Source organism: Rousettus aegyptiacus, unplaced genomic scaffold, assembly GCF_014176215.1.
Source record: "Rousettus aegyptiacus isolate mRouAeg1 unplaced genomic scaffold, mRouAeg1.p scaffold_m13_p_7, whole genome shotgun sequence".
Classification (NCBI taxonomy): Eukaryota; Metazoa; Chordata; class Mammalia; order Chiroptera; family Pteropodidae; genus Rousettus; species Rousettus aegyptiacus.
In genome coordinates, this window is record NW_023416310.1 from 55,401,485 (window position 1) to 55,423,642 (window position 22,158).

At 37.3% G+C, this 22,158-nt stretch overlaps 1 pseudogene; it reads right to left on the minus strand.

The window, feature by feature from the left end:
- LOC107506436 overlaps positions 1 to 22,158 on the minus strand; it is a 151,481-nt pseudogene that overhangs the window by 126,853 nt on the left and 2,470 nt on the right.

The window sequence follows — 22,158 nt, forward strand, 5'->3', positions numbered from 1 at the left end:
AGCAGTCCCCGACCTTTTTCGTACCAGGGACTGGTGCTCCTATGAGAATCTAATGCCTGATGATCTGAGGTGGAGCTGAGGCAGTGATGCTAGTGTTGGGGAGCAGCTGCAAATACAGATAAAGCTTCACTCGCTTGCCTGCTGCTCACTTCCTGCTGTGAGGCCTGGTTCCTAACAGGCCATGGACTGGTACCAGTTTGTGGCCCAAGAGTTGGGGACCCCTCTCTTAAAGGTAACTGAATCCTGGATCAGGCCAGTATTTTCCAAATTTGTGTTTTGTAGAACAATATTTCACAGGACAATGTAAGAGTTTCAATTTTACCAATGCTATAGATTCAAATAAATCTTAGAATTGTGATTAAACTAAATTAAACAAGTTTATTTTTTCTTCTACGGAAGGTATCTCATATTTTCTAATGTGCTAAAACACAATATGTTTCTCCAAGAGGGAGGAAAAGTATTCCCCAAACACAACAATGAATAGGTATCTGCTAGCATCTCCCAGAACTTGTATTTTGTGGATTAATGTTTGGGACATGCTGATTTAGATAATTGCTGATACTTGAACTACAAAAATGACAAGCAGGTAAAGTCAAGAGTAAGAAGTTCTGGCCCGTGAGGATCCACACAGGTAGATAAGTGAAGAGCCATATAACTTGGTAGAGTGATGTACTCAAATCAGGGATTCTGTAAATGTAGAGAGAACAGATCAGGAAGACACTGAGCGCGTGAAAAATTCTAGCCAGGGTTTTAATCAAATGGTATTTATGGTGGAATTTCTGATCTCTGGAGGACACTGTGAGCCAGCTGTAGAATGCAAGAGAGACGACAGGAAGTATGTAATGCGCCCTCGTGTCAGAGGCAGGCAAAGTTGTGTAACACCCAATCTACAGTGCCCTGCCCAGCCTACGTCTCCATCCTACTGAATAGTAGAAGTATCAATCAAAGATTAATTACATCTTCTCCACTAAACAGTAGAAGACAGTAAATTATATATATCTTACTCTGTTTTTAATTTAGAAAATGGGAGAAATCTTTCCCAACATATTATATTCATCAGTAGATAAATCTGGACAAGACCACTCAACAAGAAATTAGGAAAGAACTGACAACTAAAGTTCTTTGTGTGACCTGGGTTGATGAGGTTCCACAATTTTTTAAATGCCCACATATAAATTAGAAAACGTATGCAATCTTCTCTAATCATATTTATTCACAAGCCATTTGGAGCCATCATGATACTCACTGCTGCATCCAGCACTTTAAAATTAAAAAGAATAATTCGTTCATCTAATTCCAAGCTGATAAATGCCATCATCTGGAAATAGTAATCTACAAAGAGTCCCTTTCAAGCAAAGTAAGAGATCAAAAGGAGAAATACTAGGATCCTGATGATGAAGAATCTAATGATGGGTACCACCTGCAACTTTGACTCAGTGTTAGTGCCAACCATCTTGAATTAATAGAGCTTTGAGAGTTGCTTCCCAAAGTAAAGATGTTCATTTTTACAGCTATCTAAAAAGAATATAAACCCTGCATATTTTAAAACATTATTCATGTGATTAATGACTAAATATAATGACCAAAATTCCTAGCATAAAATCATGGTTACTCATAGTTAGTGCTTTTCAATCATTTTTAAATTACACACTGAGTTCTGAGCATTGGAGATGTAAGATGTTTTTCTTGTTTGCAAAGGACTTAGAATTTAATAAATTAAAAAAGAACATTGTTTTGGAGGGGAAAGAAAGCTACATAAGTGGTAACAATCATCAACAGTCTTATCACTTACAAGATACACAATTCTGCACCTGACTCACTGCTGCTTTGTAAACTGTGCTGTAATAGACAAGCACAGTGGCCAACTTCAATACTTTAGCAGGTGCCTACTTTCAGACCTATGTAACTAGGGTGCTCCTATTAAATTGATTGATGAATAACATTTATGTAATATTAGTTGTCAATAACATTAATAACATTTATAAATCATGAACAATGTGTCAGGTACTGTGCTAATGTGCTTAGAGCTTTATCTGCCTTATATCATTTAACTTTAAAAATAACATTATAACTCAGATGCTATTATGATTTTCAGTTTATATGGAGGAATAACAGAGAGGTTAACTAACTTGCCCAAAGTCACACATCTAAGAAGTAGAAAAGCCAGGATTTTAACCTAGGCATTATGAATCCAAATTCTAAATTCTTAACCACTAATGAGAGTCATCCAATGCACAACAATGGGTCTCAATGATATAACTGGCAGCTTCATAGTGACTTAATTTTGATCGATAGAGAGTATTGCCACTAGATAAAATAAAGCAACTCGCCCCTTCTTTTATTAGTAAAACCTCCAGTATTATAACATTTTAAGAAACTACTGGGCATCATTCCTAGGTAGGCATAGATTTCTTTAATTACACTTATCAGTGAGCTAAACATGGCACTGATTATCAACTATACTAGTAACAATGATTATACACAGCCTTGCTCAGCCAAAATTCCATAAAACAGCCAACTAAAGAAGTTTGTATTATTTGCCCAAAACTTTAGTTTTTGTTTTGTCTGTCTCCTATTTAGGCTTCTTGATCCTATGAGTCATCCTAAAGCTTAAACAAGTCCAGTCCTGGAGTCCCTCTCTGCCCTCATTTCCACTCTCTCTCTTTTGGCAGGGCTTTCATTAATATTCTCAGAGAATCTTAGCTGTTCCCTAGCAAAGCTGCTGGCAGAGGAAAAGCTTTCAACCAAACATATTTAAAAATTGAGACAATGCTCTTTGGTGTGCCTTCATCCTTTTTCCTGTAGTTCTATAAAAAACATAAAGCTTCATGGCTTAGGACTCAGATGTGACAAAATCCGTAACACAAGTTGAATGTAACAAAGATATATTTTCTATGATTTTTGAAAACCAAGTTGGTTCGAAGTCTCAACCTTCAGTGGATGCTGACTCCTGACAGACAGGGGTGGTGGCATTTACTGCTTCATAAAATTATAATGAGGATACATATCAAACTTGATTGTCTTAAGGGAAGGAATTATCAGGGAGATAAAATAGGCTCTGTTGAAATATTGGTGAAGTGAAGGGTGCTTGCCTAGATTCTCCATGAACAGATGTGTTGCACAACTCCAACAGAATAATAAAATTATACCCTGGTTCTGCTTAACTTGGTGGGCTACTGGAGCTTCCGGATTGCATTATCCAGGAAAGCATTCACTATAAACATTCCAACTTCTCTCCTATTAACAACACACATGTACACTGAGTTTCAGAGTAAAGAGGATTTCTTATAGCAAAACAACACTGCAGATCTTTCATAGTCGGTTTTTGGCATTTCATGTGAAATTGGTAATTCCATTTCAAGAAAGCCTTGAGATAAGGAAAATAAAGAAGATTGAGAATGATAAAGTGAAGCCCATAGGACCATTACCTGTGCCTTTGAGAGAAGGAAAATACCACTGGTTGAGAACTGTCTGAGCTATGTCAAAAGATTGACTAAAGATTTATATGGGAGGCTACTTTCCCAGGTTTTTTTTTAAAAAATCACATAATGAAAGCCTCAACCAGTTTGGTATCTTATGTGCTCACTAGCAGAATCTCTAACTGGCCCTCAACATCTACATCTCAAGCTACAACTGCATCCTTCCTTTTGAGTACCTTATTATTGTTCTTGCTCTTCTACTTATTCAGCTTTGAGACTACATCATGATCTTTAAATTATCCCTTGACAGCAGTAGGTATTCAATAATTATTTTCTCAAAGGTTGCTAAACCTTTATAATCATCCTTAGTCAGCTTACCTCTTACCAGCTACTTGCCCACTCTGGGCTTCCAAATTGATTACTTTAATTCTATCTTGTGATTTGTTCTATGTCTCCCGAATTCCAACTTCTGGTTTCTCTACTCTTAGTCCTGAGACATGGAATAAGACTGCTGAACATTTCATCATGACAAAACAGCAGCAGTCCTGGTGGGCTGGTGTGTGGCCCACAGCAAGGTTGGACATGCCTGCACAGGCGTGGACTTGATCTGTGAATCTTTGGGTCCACTGTCCTGCTGAGCTATTGCACATTGTGCCTCTCAGGCAGCTCCCTACACTCTCTTGTGTTTCTTTCATAGCAACAACCATGCATTCTGCATTTAGAACTTCCAGTACGTTCTCTAAACAAATTGAGGGAGTGCCATGAATCCTTAGGAAACTTCCAGTTAGGAAAGAGTGTGAACTGGAGAGAATATTCTTTGTTTAGAGTATACAATAATTGTTCTTGAGTTATCTTAAACCACTATCACTTGTTTTTCTAAAACAAGTTCTATACAAATGACTTAAACAAAAGAGAAGAATACTGGGAGAATGCATTGTAATCATCAAGATAAATTAGGTCAGGACCACCTACTTTGAAGAAACAATGCCAAATATAACAGCAAGACAAACTGCTAATTCTAATAAAACACTGGCTTTACCCATTTTCTCAAAGGCTGATAGAGTGGTATTTTCTGTACTAAAAAAGCAGCCACTTTTTCAGAAAAACAGACACACAGACCACTGAAACAGATTCAAGAACCCAGAAATAAACCCACATATATTTTCAACCAAGGAGCCAAAAATATACAGTAGAGAAAGGAAAGTCTCTTCAATAAATGGTGTTGGGAAAACTGGAAAATCATATGCCAAAAAAAAAAAAAAAAATGAAACTAGACTGTTATCTGATACCACACACAAAAATTTGCTCAAAATGAATTAAAAAATTGAATACATGACCTGAAATAATAAAACATGTAGGCTCTAAACTTATGGACCTTGGTCTCAGAGGGCTTTTTGAGAACTTGACTCCAAAAACAAAGAAAGTAAAAGGAAAAATAAATGAATGGGACTACACCAAATTAAAACGCTTCTGCAAAGCAAAAGAAACCATCAACAAAACAAAAAGGTAAGCAACTGAATGGGAGAATTTATTTGCAAATAATACCTGATAAGAGGTTAATATCCAAAATATGTAAAGAATTCTTACAACTCAACAACAACAACAATAAACAATCTAAAGAAGACTCTGATGACCAACCGATATATGAAAAGATGACCAACATCACTAGCTCTAAGGGAAACATAAGGAAGAAGAAGAATATTGGAAGAATAAATATCTTTTAGGTTAACTGGCAATTGTGGTTTATTTCCATAAAAATCTAAGTGATATTACATATGATCACTTTTAAATGAATTATACAGCAGAGATTTAATCATGTTTTTAATTCACACAATATTTAATTATATTTTATGCTATTTCTATAGAAGAATGTTTGGACGACTGTGACAATGTTATAAAAGAAGATACTATATGGACTTTAAAAAGTACATAGTGTGTAATTATTTCCAAATTATTTAAGCAATAAAATGTTTATCTAATAGGCCATTAAGCTACTAGTAAGTGCCATACTGTTTTAATTTTACTTAATAAATCAAAAGCAAAAAATATTTTTAATATTTTGCCTTGCAGGGTCTAGGGGTGGAAATTCTAGTACCTCCAATTCTGTCAATATGACTTACACAAATAACAGGTATGGCAAGAAGGAAACCCGGAGACCTTGGGACTCCCATGGTTAATGCCATGTCCAGGATGGTCATTTTCAAACTGTGATCCATGGAAGCCCAGGATTGCTGCTAGAGGCAAGAGACAGAAAAGAGAGGGGTGAAAGAGGGAGGATTAAAAGCCAACTCTCCAACTCAGCTTCTTCTAAAGCAGCTCTGCTAATTTATGTTTTGTGTGCAGGGTTTCTATATAAAAGTACGTTAGAAATAAGAACCCATCAGTTTCTTAAAATAGCTTTAATCATTGTTATAGAGGAAAGAACCCTGGGTAAGCAATTAGGAAACCTTCATCTCACCTCTAGTTGGATGACTTTGGGAAAGTCGTTTATCCTCCATGGGGGATAGGTTTTTATACCTATAAAAACATGGACCTTGGATTAAATATGTTTAATTATAAATTAAGAGGTTTTTGAACTTCAAGCTCTTTGAGGAAAATATTAGGCTGAAACATCAGAAAACTAAACATTTCAAATTCCAACTGGAGGTGGTCATTCTGTGAATCATGAATAGATCTTTGATCTACCTAGTTGCAGGGAATTATATGACTCACTTCTTTACCTGGCTGATAGTTCCCTTCCTCCTTTACTGTCCCACAGTTATTTCTTTTGGAGTTGGCAGATAAGACCTACCTTAGCCAGTTTACCAGCCACAAATAAATGCTAGTCCTACTGCTTAGGGCTATAGCTAATATAGAACCTTTCAAAAAAGTGCCCATAAATAATCTAATTATAAATAATGTATAAATCTGCAGCATAAAGTCATATAAAGTATATAATCTGTTTGAATTATCCTACATATGAAGACAAAGAAAACAGAGTAGCTCCAGCGGCATAGTGTGGGTACAAACTGATAGATGCGTCCCCACCCTCCACCCTCAGGCAACTCTAGTAACACCAGGGCTCTGAGAAACCCTGTTTGAAAACCACTGCACAATCAAAACTCTTTAACTTATTACCACATATTGCAATTACTATTTTACTTTTTCATAATGCTTACTTCATTCCTGCTTTAATAGTCATGAAATTCAAAATGGTCCTTCAGAAAGACTTTTATAAAAATCTTTGCTTTAAGAAGCAGGACTTGAGGTCGTATTATACTTGTTAAGAGCATAATCAAGAAATGTTTGCTTTGTGTATTCTCTCTTCGTCTGTTTTCCGGTAGGAAGCAGGGGTTAGAAGCTAGGGTGGACTCTTGCTCTCCTACTTTCAAATAGAAAAACCATCTGCTTTCAAAATCTATCACTGATGAGCACCATTAACTTTACTTATATGCACTGCAGAAAGAGAGAAACAAACAAAAAACTACTCTCTGTATCTATAAGCTTGTTTCTGTTGTTTCTTTATAAACATGTGACATTTGTATTTCTCCATTTGATTTACTCCACTCTGGCTTTCTCCAAGACGGAAGTGCTGGCAGAGAGCATTGTTCCGTCGTTGAGCCCACCCCTGCCCACCTTGCAGACCAAGGCTGGTGCCATATCTGAATCTCCATTAACATAGCTAACACTGGTCACTCTGCCCTGATGATTCTCTGAAACACTACCCCTTCCAAACTGCAGGCCCACCCAAGCTGCTGTCAGTGGTTTTTCCATGTAAACGGCCTATTTGGCTCATGCTGTGGATTTCCCTAAACTCTCTCGAAGGCTCACAAAACCTAAACGAGCAGCCTCTGGTCTTGCCATGCCCTGTACTTCTGGCTGAGCAGCCCCTAGCTCAGCACTAGTGTCAGCTGGTCCCGATGTGCAGCTTGACCTCTCAAAGCGCTTCTAAGCCTCACATGGGTAGCGATCATCTGTGGATAGCTTTGGTGGTTTATGTCAGGTGGCTCCGGGCAAAGCACAGGCTACAGCTGAACTTGACCTGTGGCAGGGCCCCTCCCAGGAGGCGTCAGATGGCATGCTCAGTAGCCAGCATAGGTCTGAGCCAGAGCACCACCTGGTGTCACATTTGAGGGTGACGCACCTAAGGGACAGAAAAGGCAGGCACAAGAGCTCTGCTAAGCAAATTCTGCATCTGTAGAGTTGGCACCTGGACAACAACACATCTACTGGTTGTGGCATCATCACAACAAATCAGCCCAAGGCTCAAACCCTTCCATTGATGAGCAAACAGCAACCAAGGCTCAATTACAATAGGAGGGCACACACAACTCATACAAGGGACATACCTGGAGCACCTGGCTCAGGAGCCCAGGGAAGACTATGATACTGGGACCCATAGCACACCTACTACATAAGGCCACTTTGCTAAGATCAGGAGATGTAGCAGCCCTACCTAATACATAGAAACAAATACAAATAGGCAGCCAAAATGGGAAGAGAAAGAAATATGTCCCAAACGAAAGAATAGGACAAAGCTCCAGGAAAAGCACTAAACAAAATGGAGACAAGAATTCTACCAGATGCAAAGTTCAAAACCCTTGTTATAAGGATGCTCAATGAACTTAGGGGAAGAGTAGATGAACACAGTGAGAACTTTAACAAAGAGATAGAAAATACATAAGTGGAGATAGAAAACATACAAAAGAACCAGTCAGAAATTAAGACTACAATAACTGAAATGAAGAATACTTTAGGAAGAATTAACAGTAGAGTAGATAAAGTGAAAGATCAAATCTGTGATTGAGAAGATAAAGTAGCAGAAAACACCTAGTCATAACAGCAACAAGGAAAAAGAATAAAGAATCCCCCCCTCAAAAAACGAGGATAGTTTAAGGGGCCTCTGAGTCAACATCAAGTGTACCAACATTCACATCATAGGGGTGCCAAAAGGAGAAGTGAGTGCAAGGAATTAAAAACCTATATCAAGAAATAATAACTGAAAACTTCCCTAACCTGGTAAAGGAAATAGACACACAGACCCAGGAAGTACATAGAGCCCCAAACAAGATGAACCCAAAGAGTCCCACCACAAGACACATCATAATTAAAATGTCAAAGTTTAAAGACAAAGAGAGAATTTTAAAAGCAGCAAGAGAAATGCACATAGTTGCCTACACGGGTGCTCCTATGAGATGATCAGCTGATTTCTCAACAGAAACTTTGAAGGCCAAAAGGAATTGGCATGCAATATTCAAAGTGATCAAAAGCAAGGACCTACAACCAAGATTACTCTACCCAGCAAAGTTATCATCTAGAATCAAAGAACAGATAATGAGCTTCCCACATAAGAAAAAGCTAAAGGAGTTCATCATCACCAAGCCAGCATTACAGAAAATGTTAAAAACAAAACAAAACAAAATGAAAAAAACTTCTCTAAGAGAAAAGAAAAAAGAAAAAATATAAATACAAATAATAAAATGGCAATAAGTACATATCTGGTATCACTTATTTTAAATGTAAATGTATTAGATGCTCCAATCAAAAGATAGGGTAGCTGAATGGATAAGAAAACAAGACCGTTACATATGGTGCCTTCGAGAGACACACAGACTGAAAGTAAAGGGATAAAAAATAAAATGTTTCATGCAAATGGAAACAAAAATATCTAGAGTAGCAATACTTATACACAATAAAATAGACTTTAAAACAAAAGCCACAACAAGAAACAAAGAGGACCTAGTTATCCTGCTTCTGGGTATTTATCTGAAGAAACCTCAAACATTACTTTGAAGGGCCATGTGCATTCACATCTTTCATTGCAGCATTATTATAATAGCTAAGATATGAAGGCAACCTGGGTGTCCATCAATGGATGAATAAATAAAGAAGAGGTGGCACACACACACACACACACACGCACACACACACACACACACAATGGAATATTACTCAGCCATAAAAAATGATGAAATCTTGCTACCTGTAACAACATGGATGGACTTAGAGGGTATTGTGCTGAGTAAAGTAAGTCAGACAGAAAAATACAAATGTCACATGTGGAATTTAGAGAATAGGATAAACAAACAAACAACAGAAATAAACTCATAGATAGAGATCATTTTAGTAGTTGTCATATTGTGGAATGGGGAAATGGGTGAAGGAGGAGTGGATTAGAGGTACAAATTAGTAGTTACAGAATAGTCATGGGGATGTAGAGAACAGCATGGAGTATATAGTCAGTAGTATTTTAACAACTATGTATGGCGTCAGACAGGTACTGGATTTATCGGGTGATCACTTTATAAGTTATATAAATGTGTAATCACTGTGTTGTACACCTAAAGCTAATATACTATTTTATGCCAACTATAATTGAGAAAAATAAAAATATAAAAATTTGAAAAAATAAAGTGCTATAATTACAGACAAGGGGAGAACTTTCTATCATTCTCAATGAATTAATGTTGTCTTGTGCTCAGGAACACGTGAGGTAAATTCTTGGCAGTGAGTACCACCAATAGAGCACCAGGTGACCACGACCACCCTCTGAAAAGCCCATGAAAGGCAGACACAGTTCCAAACCACCTTTTTTCTCTGTCTTCACCAGGTAGCCTTCACCAGGTAGGCTCAAAGCTCATCTCTGACCTCAGTTCAAGTGGCCCACTCAGATGATATACCTAGGCCTAGCCTCAGACTGTTCTTCTTGCATCCTGATAGTTCTTTGTTTCCTTAGTCCTCTCACCTAAATTCCTTGAATTCATTGTTGTATAATTCAGGAGCACTCAGCATATATCTGGTTTCTATATCTAATTGCTAGTCCAAATAACACTAGAAGAGAAAGAGCAAGGCACTTCTAAAAATCTTGTAGAAAAATGAAAGACATAACTTTTCTGTTTTAGGATAATGAATCCAATCCTTAAACAGTCAGGGTTGTCATTTAGAGTCAAATCCCTCTAGGTCTATCATCAAGAATCAAGAAAAAAGGCTTAAAATACCAAGACCATCAACTGCCAAAGTCAAGGATGCCCTGGAAAACATACATATTGCCTTTTTAAATGTTCTGAATAATCATGCATTTATCTGATCTCTTGAAAAGCTATTTCTGACTTTATCCTCATATGGTCATGAATTTTTCATGTTTCCAATCTGAACACACTACTTGTCAAAACCCTCCTAGTTCCCAGGGCGCACAAGTCTCTTATAACACGTCGCTAGTCCAAGGTAGACAGGACCGAATATATGCTCATCACATCAGTACCAAAAACCCTGAATTGGCTTTCCTGTTTAGAATCAGTCATATTGAATACAAACCTCAAATTCCCTTCTTGCATTCTCAAATTTTGTAAATTTCTATACCTGTTGTTTAACATTTCAACCTTAGCTACATAGTGAAACCACCAAAGAAGCCTTACAAACTACAGAGATTCTGACTTAATTGGTCTGAGCTAGAGCTGGGGCCTTAGGTCTTATTTTTAAAACTTCCCAGATGATTCTAATGCACAGTTCAAGCTGAGAAACTTTATAGAACAGTAGTTCTACTGTATAGAGCTACTAAATCAGAAACTTGAAGGATGAGACCCAGCAATAGGTCTTTAAAAGCCCTCTAGGGCAGCAGTTCACAACCTTTTGGGCACCAGGGACCGGTGCTCCTAAGAGAATCTAATGCCTGACGATCAGAGGTGGAATTGAGGCGGTGATGCTAGCACTGGGGAGCAGCTGCAAATACAGAGGAAGCTTTGTTCACTCTTCCACTGCTCACCTCCTGCTGTGCATCCCAGTTCCCAACAGGCTACAGATAAGTACCAGGTCTGTGGCCCAGGGGTTAGGGACCTCTGCCCTAGGGGATCTTGATGCAGCTTAAGATCAAGAGCTTAGCAGTAAGTACTGTGACATTAGTTCTCAGTGGTCCGCAGTCAGCAGCATCAGCATCTGGACCACTTGGGAATTTATTAGAAATGAAAAGGGTTGAGTTGCACCCCCAGACCTACTGAATCAAATTCCGGAGTTGCATATAGTTACCTGTATCTTAATAAGCTCCCTGCTATTTGAGAATTACTGTTCTTTGAGAACAAAAAAAACAATAAAAATAAATCTTTTGATATTCAGATATGGTAAGAAAAAGGAAAGGAAAAAAAAGAAGAAGAAGAAGAAGAAAGAAGCCTGAAAGGTGGGAAAGCAGGCAGGGGCAGGAAGAGGTCGTTGTTTTGTTTTGTTTTTCAGCTTGTACTAGATAATTCTGATCATTATAATATATCCCTATGGGATGGGTGATATTTTTCTTTAAAGAAGAATGCTGAGGGACAAAGAGAAGGTTTCTATAGCCAAATCAAGGCAGTAGAAATAGAATTTTCACCTCCATCTATGACTCCAAGCTAGAGTGTGCATTTCTTTTACCAAACTAGAACACTAAGTAGCTGTAGACTCTGGGGTGGCAACTCTGTCTCTGTTCTTTGTAATGATTCTTTTTTTAAATAAATAAATCTGTAAAATGTAGATCATCTAGAAGACACTAATAAAATGAACAATAGTTTATATGTATTGAATGTTTGCTATGCAATAGGTAGAATTCTAAAAACTTTTCACATGTTAATTTATTTGACACTGACAAAGCTTTGCAGTGGGTACACTTATCAGTTTCTACACATATGGAAATTTAGAGTTTAAGTACCTTTAAGTGGAGGGACCTGGATTTAAAGCAGTCTAATCTCTGAGACACACATTTAACTCTTACAGCCAGTTTTTCCTAACCAGGGGCAATTTTGTACCCTAGGTGATGTTTGGCCATACCAGGAGACATTTTTGGTTGCCATAAGTCGGGGAAAGGTGCTACAGACTACTGGCAGGTAGAGGATAGGGATGCTGCAAAACATCCTACACTGTTCAGGACAGTCCCCAAAGCAAAGACTTACCTGGTCCAATGTGTCAATAGTGCTGAGGTTGAGAAACTGTCGCATGCTATCCCACTATCTCAAGTACAAGAGCTGTCCCAAGGAACTGCCTAAATTGTATCCTTGTTTGTAATATACCAACCTATCAGAACTTCACATATTAAATACCTCATTTACATGAAATAGAACCTAATTACGAACATGAGGGAGAACTTTCACTATAAAAGATGGCCTCCCCTTTGTCTCAACAGGAACACAATTTAGGTTGCTACCTGAATTTTATCTCTTAGGCTGCAGCTCCTTTTGCTCAAATAAATGCTTTTTATTCTTTATTGCAGTACAAAATTAATTTTGGTTACAGGTGTTTCCAACATTTCCTGATGATAAGAATGTTTTGTGACCACAGCACAGGTCTAGAATCTCTCTGGAACTGAAACCATTCTAGTTTCATGAATCAAGGTTCATCTCATTCTGGAAATCAAGCAACTTTGTATACGGAATAAGCATTGCTTCTAGAGGTACTTTAATGAATCTGGAGTTCAGTAAGCAGAGATTACCAAATATCTAAACAGCCGAGGGTAATTAAGCACATAGGCTACTAACTTGGTACTGTATCAGAATTTTTTTCTGGCCTTCTCATTGTAATTAAGGAAACTAAATTAACCTGCAAACTCCTGCTCCTGGATGTAATAGGAAGGCTTAGCTAAGCTAATTAATATACTATCAGACCTTATGCTGTAAAATTTCACTTACAGGTCTGGGTCCATGAAGGAAGAATTTTATCAGGGCATAATGAAATGAAAGAAGTCTCTCTGTGTGAGAGATTAGCTACTATTTAATAAATTTGATCAACAGAGATGGCCAATCTGGATAATATGGGAAGAAAGTCTATTTGAGAATCTTAGTAAGAAGAAGGAGAGACATTCCAACAGGCTGGAATGATCTTTGGACATAAAAGCAAGTCACACTGGAACTAAACACACTTTGTCCCTTTCACTTACCCTTGCCTTTTAAATATATATAAATAAATATATGCAGTAATATATACATATATTATTCAGAAATGACAATCAACAGGGAATTGTATGTCTTTTCATTATTTAGGTTTCAGACCAACCACTGCTTTTGCTACCTCCTCTCTCTCTCTGTCCCTGTCTCCTTCGCCATCTCTCTCTTCCCACTTAACCGTCTCAGCAGTTTAGCTGAAACACACATAGATCCCTTATCATTTCTACTTTGTGTTTTAATTATTGATCTATATGCTTTATTTCCCACGAACACAGAGACCGTGAATAGGGCTTTGTAATATTTTTGCATCTTGAACCATATTATCTAAAAGAAGCTTAAAAATGTTTGTTAAATGGATACACAAAGAATTAGGTGACAATCTCATTCCTATATCTGCTGCTTTCTCCTTTGCAGCCACCTCCCTCCCCACTTAGCAAGTTTTTTAAAAAAAAAAAAAAAAAAAAAAGGAAAAGAGAGCACCATATTTTATGTTTTATGTATTGATGATCTAGATTGTATTACATTGGAAAACAGAAGTTTACTGTAAAAAAAAAAAAAGGCCATAAAATTATTTAATCTTCATATTTTACCAGTGAGGAACTAAAGCCCAGGGAGAAAATAACTCCCCACATTCATTGACTACTAAATATCTGAACCAGGACTAATACTCCTTGACCAGTTTCCAGTCACTTATGGGCAGTCTTCAATTCTTTGGGAGTTGTTGTGATGGGGAAGGTGGGGAGCAGTAGAAAGGCGGCCACTGAGAGTATGCTCACCTTGAAAAATTAACTTATTACATGAGCCAAGGAAAGCTCCCCAGTATGATCAGACCAGCCTTATACCGCAGTAGATTGTGTGCTTTACCATGGTGCCGCCAATGCTTATCACTCTAGATTAAAGCATGTGCATCTACGAGTTAGTTCCATTACAGAAGAAATGGACAAATCAGGATAGGACATGCATTAAGCTGCTCTGTTAGTCAGAGTGGGTTGCTAAACAAAATATCAAAAACTGAGTGGCTTAAAGAACAAAAATTTATTTTTCAGAATTCTAAAGTCTGAGAGTCTGAGATCAGGGAGCTAGCATGGTCTGGTTCTGGTGAGGGCCCTCTTCCAAGCTTACTGATGACTGCCTCCCACTGTGTCCCACATGGCAGGGACATGGGAGAAGGGGAGAGAGAGAATGACCACATTGGAGGTTAGGGTTTCAACATAAAAATTTGAGGGACAATTTTTAGTCTATGCAGCCACTATCAATCATTCATCCAGCCCCTAATTCACCAGAAGTGCAGAGCTGAACAAGTACTTATCCTCCACTCCAGGAAATAGGAAACAAAGGGTCTCAAGAGTGTTGGATAGGGAGAAAGTAAGCGTGGAAAAGTTTGTGTGCTGGCACAAGGGGCCAGGACATTGAGGAGAAGAAGAAATGTGAACACCTATGTGGTCTCAGCATTATGTCTCTATTTAGTAGAAGCCTGTTTGTTTGCAGAGACACAAGAGATTTGCCGAGTAGAGTTCCAGATTCAGAAATAGGATCTTTGGTTTTGAGTTCCAGCTCTGTCTTTTTTTTTTTTTTTTTTTTTAGCTTTGCAATTGTGGACAACACATTTCATTCACTTTTCTGAGTCACTGTGTATTTTCATCTGAAAATAAAGGGCCTAATTCTGCCTTATCCATCTTATAAGATGGGTATGAGGACCAGGCAGTATATTATTTGTGAAAGTGTTTAATAAGTTGTAAGGGACTTTAAAATTGTGGCATGCCCCACCCTATAGTTATCATCATAGACTTTAGCCAAGTGAGAAGTAATGTGCTTAGAATCTTTCTTGACTAGGACACTAATATTAAGCTTAGCGTCCATCTTCTTGAAGAGTCAGTGCCTGAGGATGATGCTAATGGGCACAGCTGCTCTTATTCTTTGTCATTCACACTTAAATGCACAGCAAGAGCAGAAATTCCTTTGAAACTAACCTAAGCAAATCAGGAAAGCAACCAATACTGCATTGCAGACTGTGGCTCCATTTCCCTATAAAACCTGCTGCAGAAATTTCAGGGACATTTAATGCTTGGTTTGAGATTTGGGCCTCGTTCCTGCTGGGTCCTCCCCACCCCACCCCACCCCCATGCCTTTGATTTTAAGTGAAATCAGCTAGATGCTACTGATATTTGCGATGTGACAAAATGATGGTTCACTGCACAGAACTGGGGTGTCCTGGAAGCAATTTCCAGGGGAAATAAATATAAAAGCAATCACAAGTATTATCTTCCCAGCCAGCATGATGTGATATAAAACAAAGAATTTCACTGCAGGGAGGAAGTGTCCCTCTAGAGTAGGGATGAGCTTCCAAAGTTCAGATGCCCTGCTTTCAGAGAACAATCTCTGATCTCTCCAACTTTCAAAAGACAGGAGCTCTAGTGGAACTAGGCAGTGTCTTTTTTTCCTTTTCACTCATTTAAACAGGAGAGTACTAGATAATTGTAAATGCCTCTCCAGGTGTTCTGCTTGCTCATTGAACCACTTTTCTATGTCTTGATTTTGCAGAATGACTCAGCAGAAATAAGACTGTTAATATATTTAAGTAGTTTGTGGCTAGGCTACTATATGTGGGGAAATGCATGTTAGCATTCCCTCACTTATGAAACCAAGGGTTGCTATGACTTTAAATGAATTAAGTTTTAAATCTTAGCTCCAGAAATCATCTCTCCCTCTCTCTCCCTCTCTCTCTCTCTCCCTCTCTCTCTCTCTCTCTCTCTCTCTCTCTCTCTCTGCCCACTGGATAATCAGCAACCCCTGAGGCAGCAGAAGATAGTAACTCTGACCTGACTAAATAGTCACAAGGTTGAGAATTCTGGCAGGCTAAAGAGAACATCTTGATATAAGTAATGTTCAGCTTCTGAGCCCTAAATTGGAATGACCCCCTGCTACTGGAAAGACCTCAGAACTGTCCACAAGACCTAAAGAAATAATTCATTATCCTTACCTCACTGCCAACCAATCAGTTCCAATCAGTTCCCAGCACAATTCTCCCACCCTTAACCCCCTGACCCAGGGTATCTTGTAATTTTTGCCCTGTATAATTTATAATCTATACACCATTGGGAGGCAGGTCTTTATAGCACGAGTTCCCCACTTCCATCTTGGTCAATTCAATATTAAACTTCAAAAATTTTTCTTTCTATACTGCAAACCTCTGCTTCTGCATTTCTTTGGGCCAGTGCACACAGGTAGATGAAAAAAAATGGGGGGGGGGGTCCCAGTAACACATAATGTCACAGAAAGCACCAAAAACAAACAAAAATGTATTAATTAACCTCTGTGTGCCAAGTACTGTGTTAAATGCTTTTAAAATATTCTTATGTAATTTTCACATCAACTCCAGAAAATAAATACTGAATGTTTACATTTAGAATCAAAGATGATCTTAGTGATGAATGCTAAGACCTCAATAGAAAAGTATTTTTACTGGTCCAGATACCACTTCCACCTCCTACCCCTGCAACATCATCACATGCCGTGGAGAATATGGTCTACCATGTTGAATATCATTCCAATAGATGATATACCTAGCATCCCATTTGTCTCACTTTATGATATAATTTCTCTCATCAAAGTTGATCTTTAAAAATTGTCTCTAGCAACTCTTTTAAGCTAACAGCCACTGCACTCACTTGTCCAAAGTACTTGCATTTCCAGATTTATCTTTCCCTAGTGATGACATTCTATTGTGTGTGCCCAGTATGTAAACAAGACTTAGAGCATAGCTATCATGTTTGGAACAAGAATAAAAATCATGGTGGTGGCCAAGAAATCTGAAAGAAATTCTAAAGACTCTGTAGAGCAGAGTGACAATGCAGTGATATGGACTACCCTCATTTTAGAGCTATAAAAGTTAAGAACTACAGAGACTAATCAATCTCCAAGTGAATATTGAGTTACAAAAGTCTAGGACTGGAGATTGGTTGTCCTGACAAACCAGTATTCTGTCCACTAGACTACAAAATCAGGTGAAGACATAGTGAAGAAGACAAAGAAGTTGAAGATAGAGGGCATAAACATTTCCAGAAGATTATAGGAAAAGTTCCAGAAGATTATATTTTAGAAAAACCAAGAGAAGAATGCATTTCAGGTAGGAGATACTCAATATAGCCTGAGTTGCAGAAAACTCAAAGAGGCTATGAGCTGAAAAATAATTACTTGATTTAATTATTAGTTTGATTAGAAGTTGCTGGAAACTGTTGAGAGAACAATTTTAGAAAAATATTGTGTGACATATGCTAAAATGGGGGGAGCTAAAAGAGTACAGGAAACATAATAAAAGAATTTCAGCCATTACAGAACAAAAAGAAGGAAATGTTATCTGAAACACTAGAATGAACTTTAAAATGGGAGTGGCCTAAGCAAGTTTACTGATGAAGAGAGACAAATTGATGATAGAAGAAACATTGAAGAGCGAGCTCTGGGTAAAAGTTTTAGAGAAGACAATATAATAAAGAGTGAAGATACGGGAAGATTCTGAGGTAGAAAATAAGGCAGTTAGGGAAAATTTCTTGTACTTGGCCACTTTCTCAGTGAAATTGAGGATACCCAGTGAGCCAGAGCAGGTAAAATGAACAGGATAATGGGAACCCTGGGCTTTCTGCTATGGGGAATGTGAAAAGGTGAGATTTCTTAATGGAAATTCTCTTTAATACTTTAAGGAGTTGAAGATGAAAGGTATAGGAAATTTAGAATGTTATCCAAGTTATCAATACAGAGTTTTATTTGACTAAGGGAACTTGATGATTGTCATGTTTTTATCAAGATTTTGTGATAGTCACATGTAGTAAAAAACAGTTTAGGCTGGTTAGTACTTTACATAATGCCATGAGGCCAACTCTGAAACACCTTTAGCAACACTCAGGTATGAACAATTCAATCTTCTATGGCAAAGGGTAAAGTATGATATCTACACGGGCACACACACACACACATATATATATATATGCACACTTGCACACACAGAATGATTATATTATTTTAAGTAAACGGTGTAGGAATGGTAAGAGAGTAAAGATGGAAGGCACAATTTCTGTTTCTGATAGACTTAGAGTCTTTTTGGGCAAGCAGATGCAGCCCTTATAGGACATAAGTTGAGCATTCAGGAAGAGCCATATGTCAACCATGGTGCCAAAGAAAATGGAAAGAAACAAATTCTAAGAGATGAGCTTTTGCACATCATGTAGCTACTGTGAGCTGGCAGTTATCACATAGGCTTTCTGGTGTTGGGGTATAAACAAAGAATTTTAAGTTTCCACAATTAAGGATTAATGTTTTTTTCACCTAAAACAGATTACTTAATTTTTTTAATTCTCTGAAGAAATATAGATAGGAAAGTCTGCAATCTGACATCTAAGGAATCATTTGAAGTTAATTTATTATAGATGAAGCTTGTATTTTTTAAGTAAAAATGCACTTGTTTATTACATTTATCTCTTGATAAATCTAACATGGGTGTATTTCTTCAAATTATGGGTCTTTTTACTATGCATTGTTAACTGGCCTATAACTTGGTAATTATTGCAGATTTACTTTCTCTAATTCTGTGATTTGATTTGTACTTTATAAAATTACAGTGTTTGTCTCCTCCTTTTTCTGAGGCAAATTGTAATCATTAGTTCTACTACCTGAGGCTGCTAAATGCATATTTACTAAAATAAAAAAAAAAGCCAGTGAAAAGCATATAATTGTCTCTGAATCAGAAAATTTCCATTTCATATCCATCATCTTAACTTCATTGTGGCTGCAGCTCAAAAGGAAAAGGTACAAAAGCCCCAGGGTACTAGAGGACAATAACATCATTACATCTTTACAGAAAATAAGTTCCTAAAAACTCAATGCAAACAGCATTTCCCTCCTCCCACATAGTCTGCACCTCCTAGCTTGGTCACAGTCAGGATCAAAGAGTAGGAAAGAATAATAGTGACAAGCTAAAAAATAAAAAAAATTAAATTAAATTTTAAAAAATAAAGTAGGAACAAGGAAAGCGAAGACCATTGTAATGTCTTGGTAAGATATATCCCATTGAAAATAGAATCTCAATTAACAAGAATTCTCAAAATAGTTAAATTCTGACTAACATTAAACAATGCAGGGGTTAGGGCACCAACCCACCAACACAGTTAAAAATTTGTGTACAATTTTGACTCCCCAAAAACTTAACTACAGTAGGCACTTCATATCCATGGGTTTTGCTTCAGCTAACTGTGGATTGAAAACAGAATTTTTGATCCACAGTTGGGAATCTGCAAATGTCGGGGGCCAACTGTACTGACAACCTACTGATGACTGGAAGCCTTACAGATAACATAAAAAACGGATTAACGCATAAATTTGTAAGTTATATATGCATCATATACTCTATTCTTATAATAAAGTAAGCTGTGAAGAAGAAAATATTATTAATAAAATCATAATATTAGGTAGCTAGTCAGACATGAGCAACAGGGGAAACAAAGGAATCGGGGCCCAGCCTAGAATTCGTCCAAAGAACACCCCAATGAATTCTGGGTACACACATGCACACTAGGCAAGGTTATTGCCTAGTGTCAATCAGGTGTCAGTCAAAATGATCTCACTAGCCAATCACCTAGGAATGCCTTTGGAACCACCCATCACAGCCCAAATATAAGACAGACATGCCCAGTTCTGGGTCCTTATTTTGCTCTCTGTGCTCGCTCTCCTCTTTGCCCTTCAGGGCTCCCCTCCGTTTTTTTTTATTTATTTTTTTTATTTTTATTTATTTATTTTTTTCCCCTTCTGGGATCTCTCTTTTGCCTTTTTTGCCCTTTGGGGCTCTCCTCCCTTTTTGGTGGCCTTTTGTGGCCTTTTTGACCTTTTGGAGCCATTTGGCCCCTTCGTGTTGGTTACAGTGCTGGGACCCTATGCCTCCTTGGGGTATTCTTTGTCTTTCTAAAACATATTTTTAATAAAACTGTTAAATCTCAATGACCTGCAATTCTTCACTGTGTCATTTGAAGAAGAACCAAGGAAAAATGCTAACTACACGTTTGCACCAACGCTATCCCTCTCTCTCAAGCCGCTACCATTGGGGCAATGCCAAACTCCGATTGGCCTCAATGGTGGCAATAAGAAAAAGAAAATATTTTTACTGTATTTATAGAAAAAAAATCCAAATGTCAGTGGACCCCTGCCGTTGAAGCCCCTGCTGTTCACCAGTCAATGGTATTTCCATTTGAACTGTTTCGAGGAAGAGAATGAGTACCTCAGTTTCCTCTTCTGTAAGATGGTGGAGAAGGCAGAAACTGAGGTTCCCTGCCAGCATAGTATTGAACATATGACACTTTTATTTATTTTTTAACTACTCCCAAATAGGTTATGTCTGGTTTTTTTTGTTTTGTTTTGTTTTAGTTTTTTTTTTGTTTTTTTTTTTTGTTTTTTTTATTTTTGTTTTTTTTAAGTGATATACCACCTTCCTTTTAATGAATAGTAAATTTTTGCTCCCTGTTCTGAAGCAAAATATAAGCTTTGTTATCATTTATTAGAGAGTGTAGGGGAAAAATGGACACTACCCAGCCTTATCTTGTTGGGTCTCTTTGTAGCCTAGGACTCCTATCACTACTTTTGGAAAGTCTATTCTCTCCTGGTGTCAAGCATCATATTTCTTTCTGTATCTGTTTCAGGCTGAGACAACAACTAGAAAAATATTTATAATAAATATGGCAAAATTTGAATTCTCTAAATAAGGGATACAGACAAATAAGTACAAGCTCACTGGGGCAAAAAAAAATAGAAATTGAAAATTGTTAAATAAGGAAAGTGGGTGGCTGGTAAATGATGGAAAAAGTAATTCACCGCATAATTAATCAAATACAAATTATAATAATATGATAGTGTTTTTCACCTATAAAATTAGCAAAGGTTTCTCTTCGTTTCATTGTATACCTGACATGAGGGTACAGTGACCCTGATGGGGTGACATAAATTGGGTACAGAACTTTTATAAGGCAATTTGGCAGTGTATATCAAGAGACTAAAATACCGAAGCACTAAAATTCACTTATATGTACCTTTCTTATCCATTATTCGTAAATCAAGAGTGTGGTGGGAGTTCTATGTTAAAAGGTAATTATTACAGTATTATGAAAAATAACATAAAAAGTGATGAATAAACGGTCAACATAATGAAATGGATAACTGAATTATAATACATTCACCTAATTAAAAATTAAGTAACCATTTAAAATTATACTTATTAAGAGTTTTTAATAATAGAAAACTTTTACATTATAATGTTAAATGAAAAATAAAACAGGATACAAGGTTATATTTAGAATAATTTTTCCTAAAAGACATTTGCTCCATTGTCCTACAGGCAGAGGCCACAGATCTGGTAACAACTCCATAGTTCTTTCTTCATCCAGAAAAGAAGGTTAATTCAAAAGTTATTCCAGGGAAGGCTGGCAAGTAGAAGGTGACTTTTGCCAATGTGGCTAATTCACTAGTGAGTTACGTAGTAGATTTGAAGCACATGGGCCAAGCATGTAGTCCTGATTGCAAAGTCTAGCTCCACTGCTATCATTCTAATCTTGAGTTGATCCCTTAAACATTTTTAGCTTCAGTTTTCTCATCCATGAAAGAGCGATATTAATAATATATCTCCTACAAAAGACAATTATTAAAATTAAATGAAATATTTATGTAAAGCACATCATTGTGCCTGGCACATTATATGTGCTTAATGGTTGCTGGTTAATTTTATACTAGGAGGGTTTGCCTGATGAAATAAAATGTATTCCAAGTGTATTCCATTAATTTATTAAGAACAAATTAATTAATGCTTAATGGAATTAATACTCAATGTA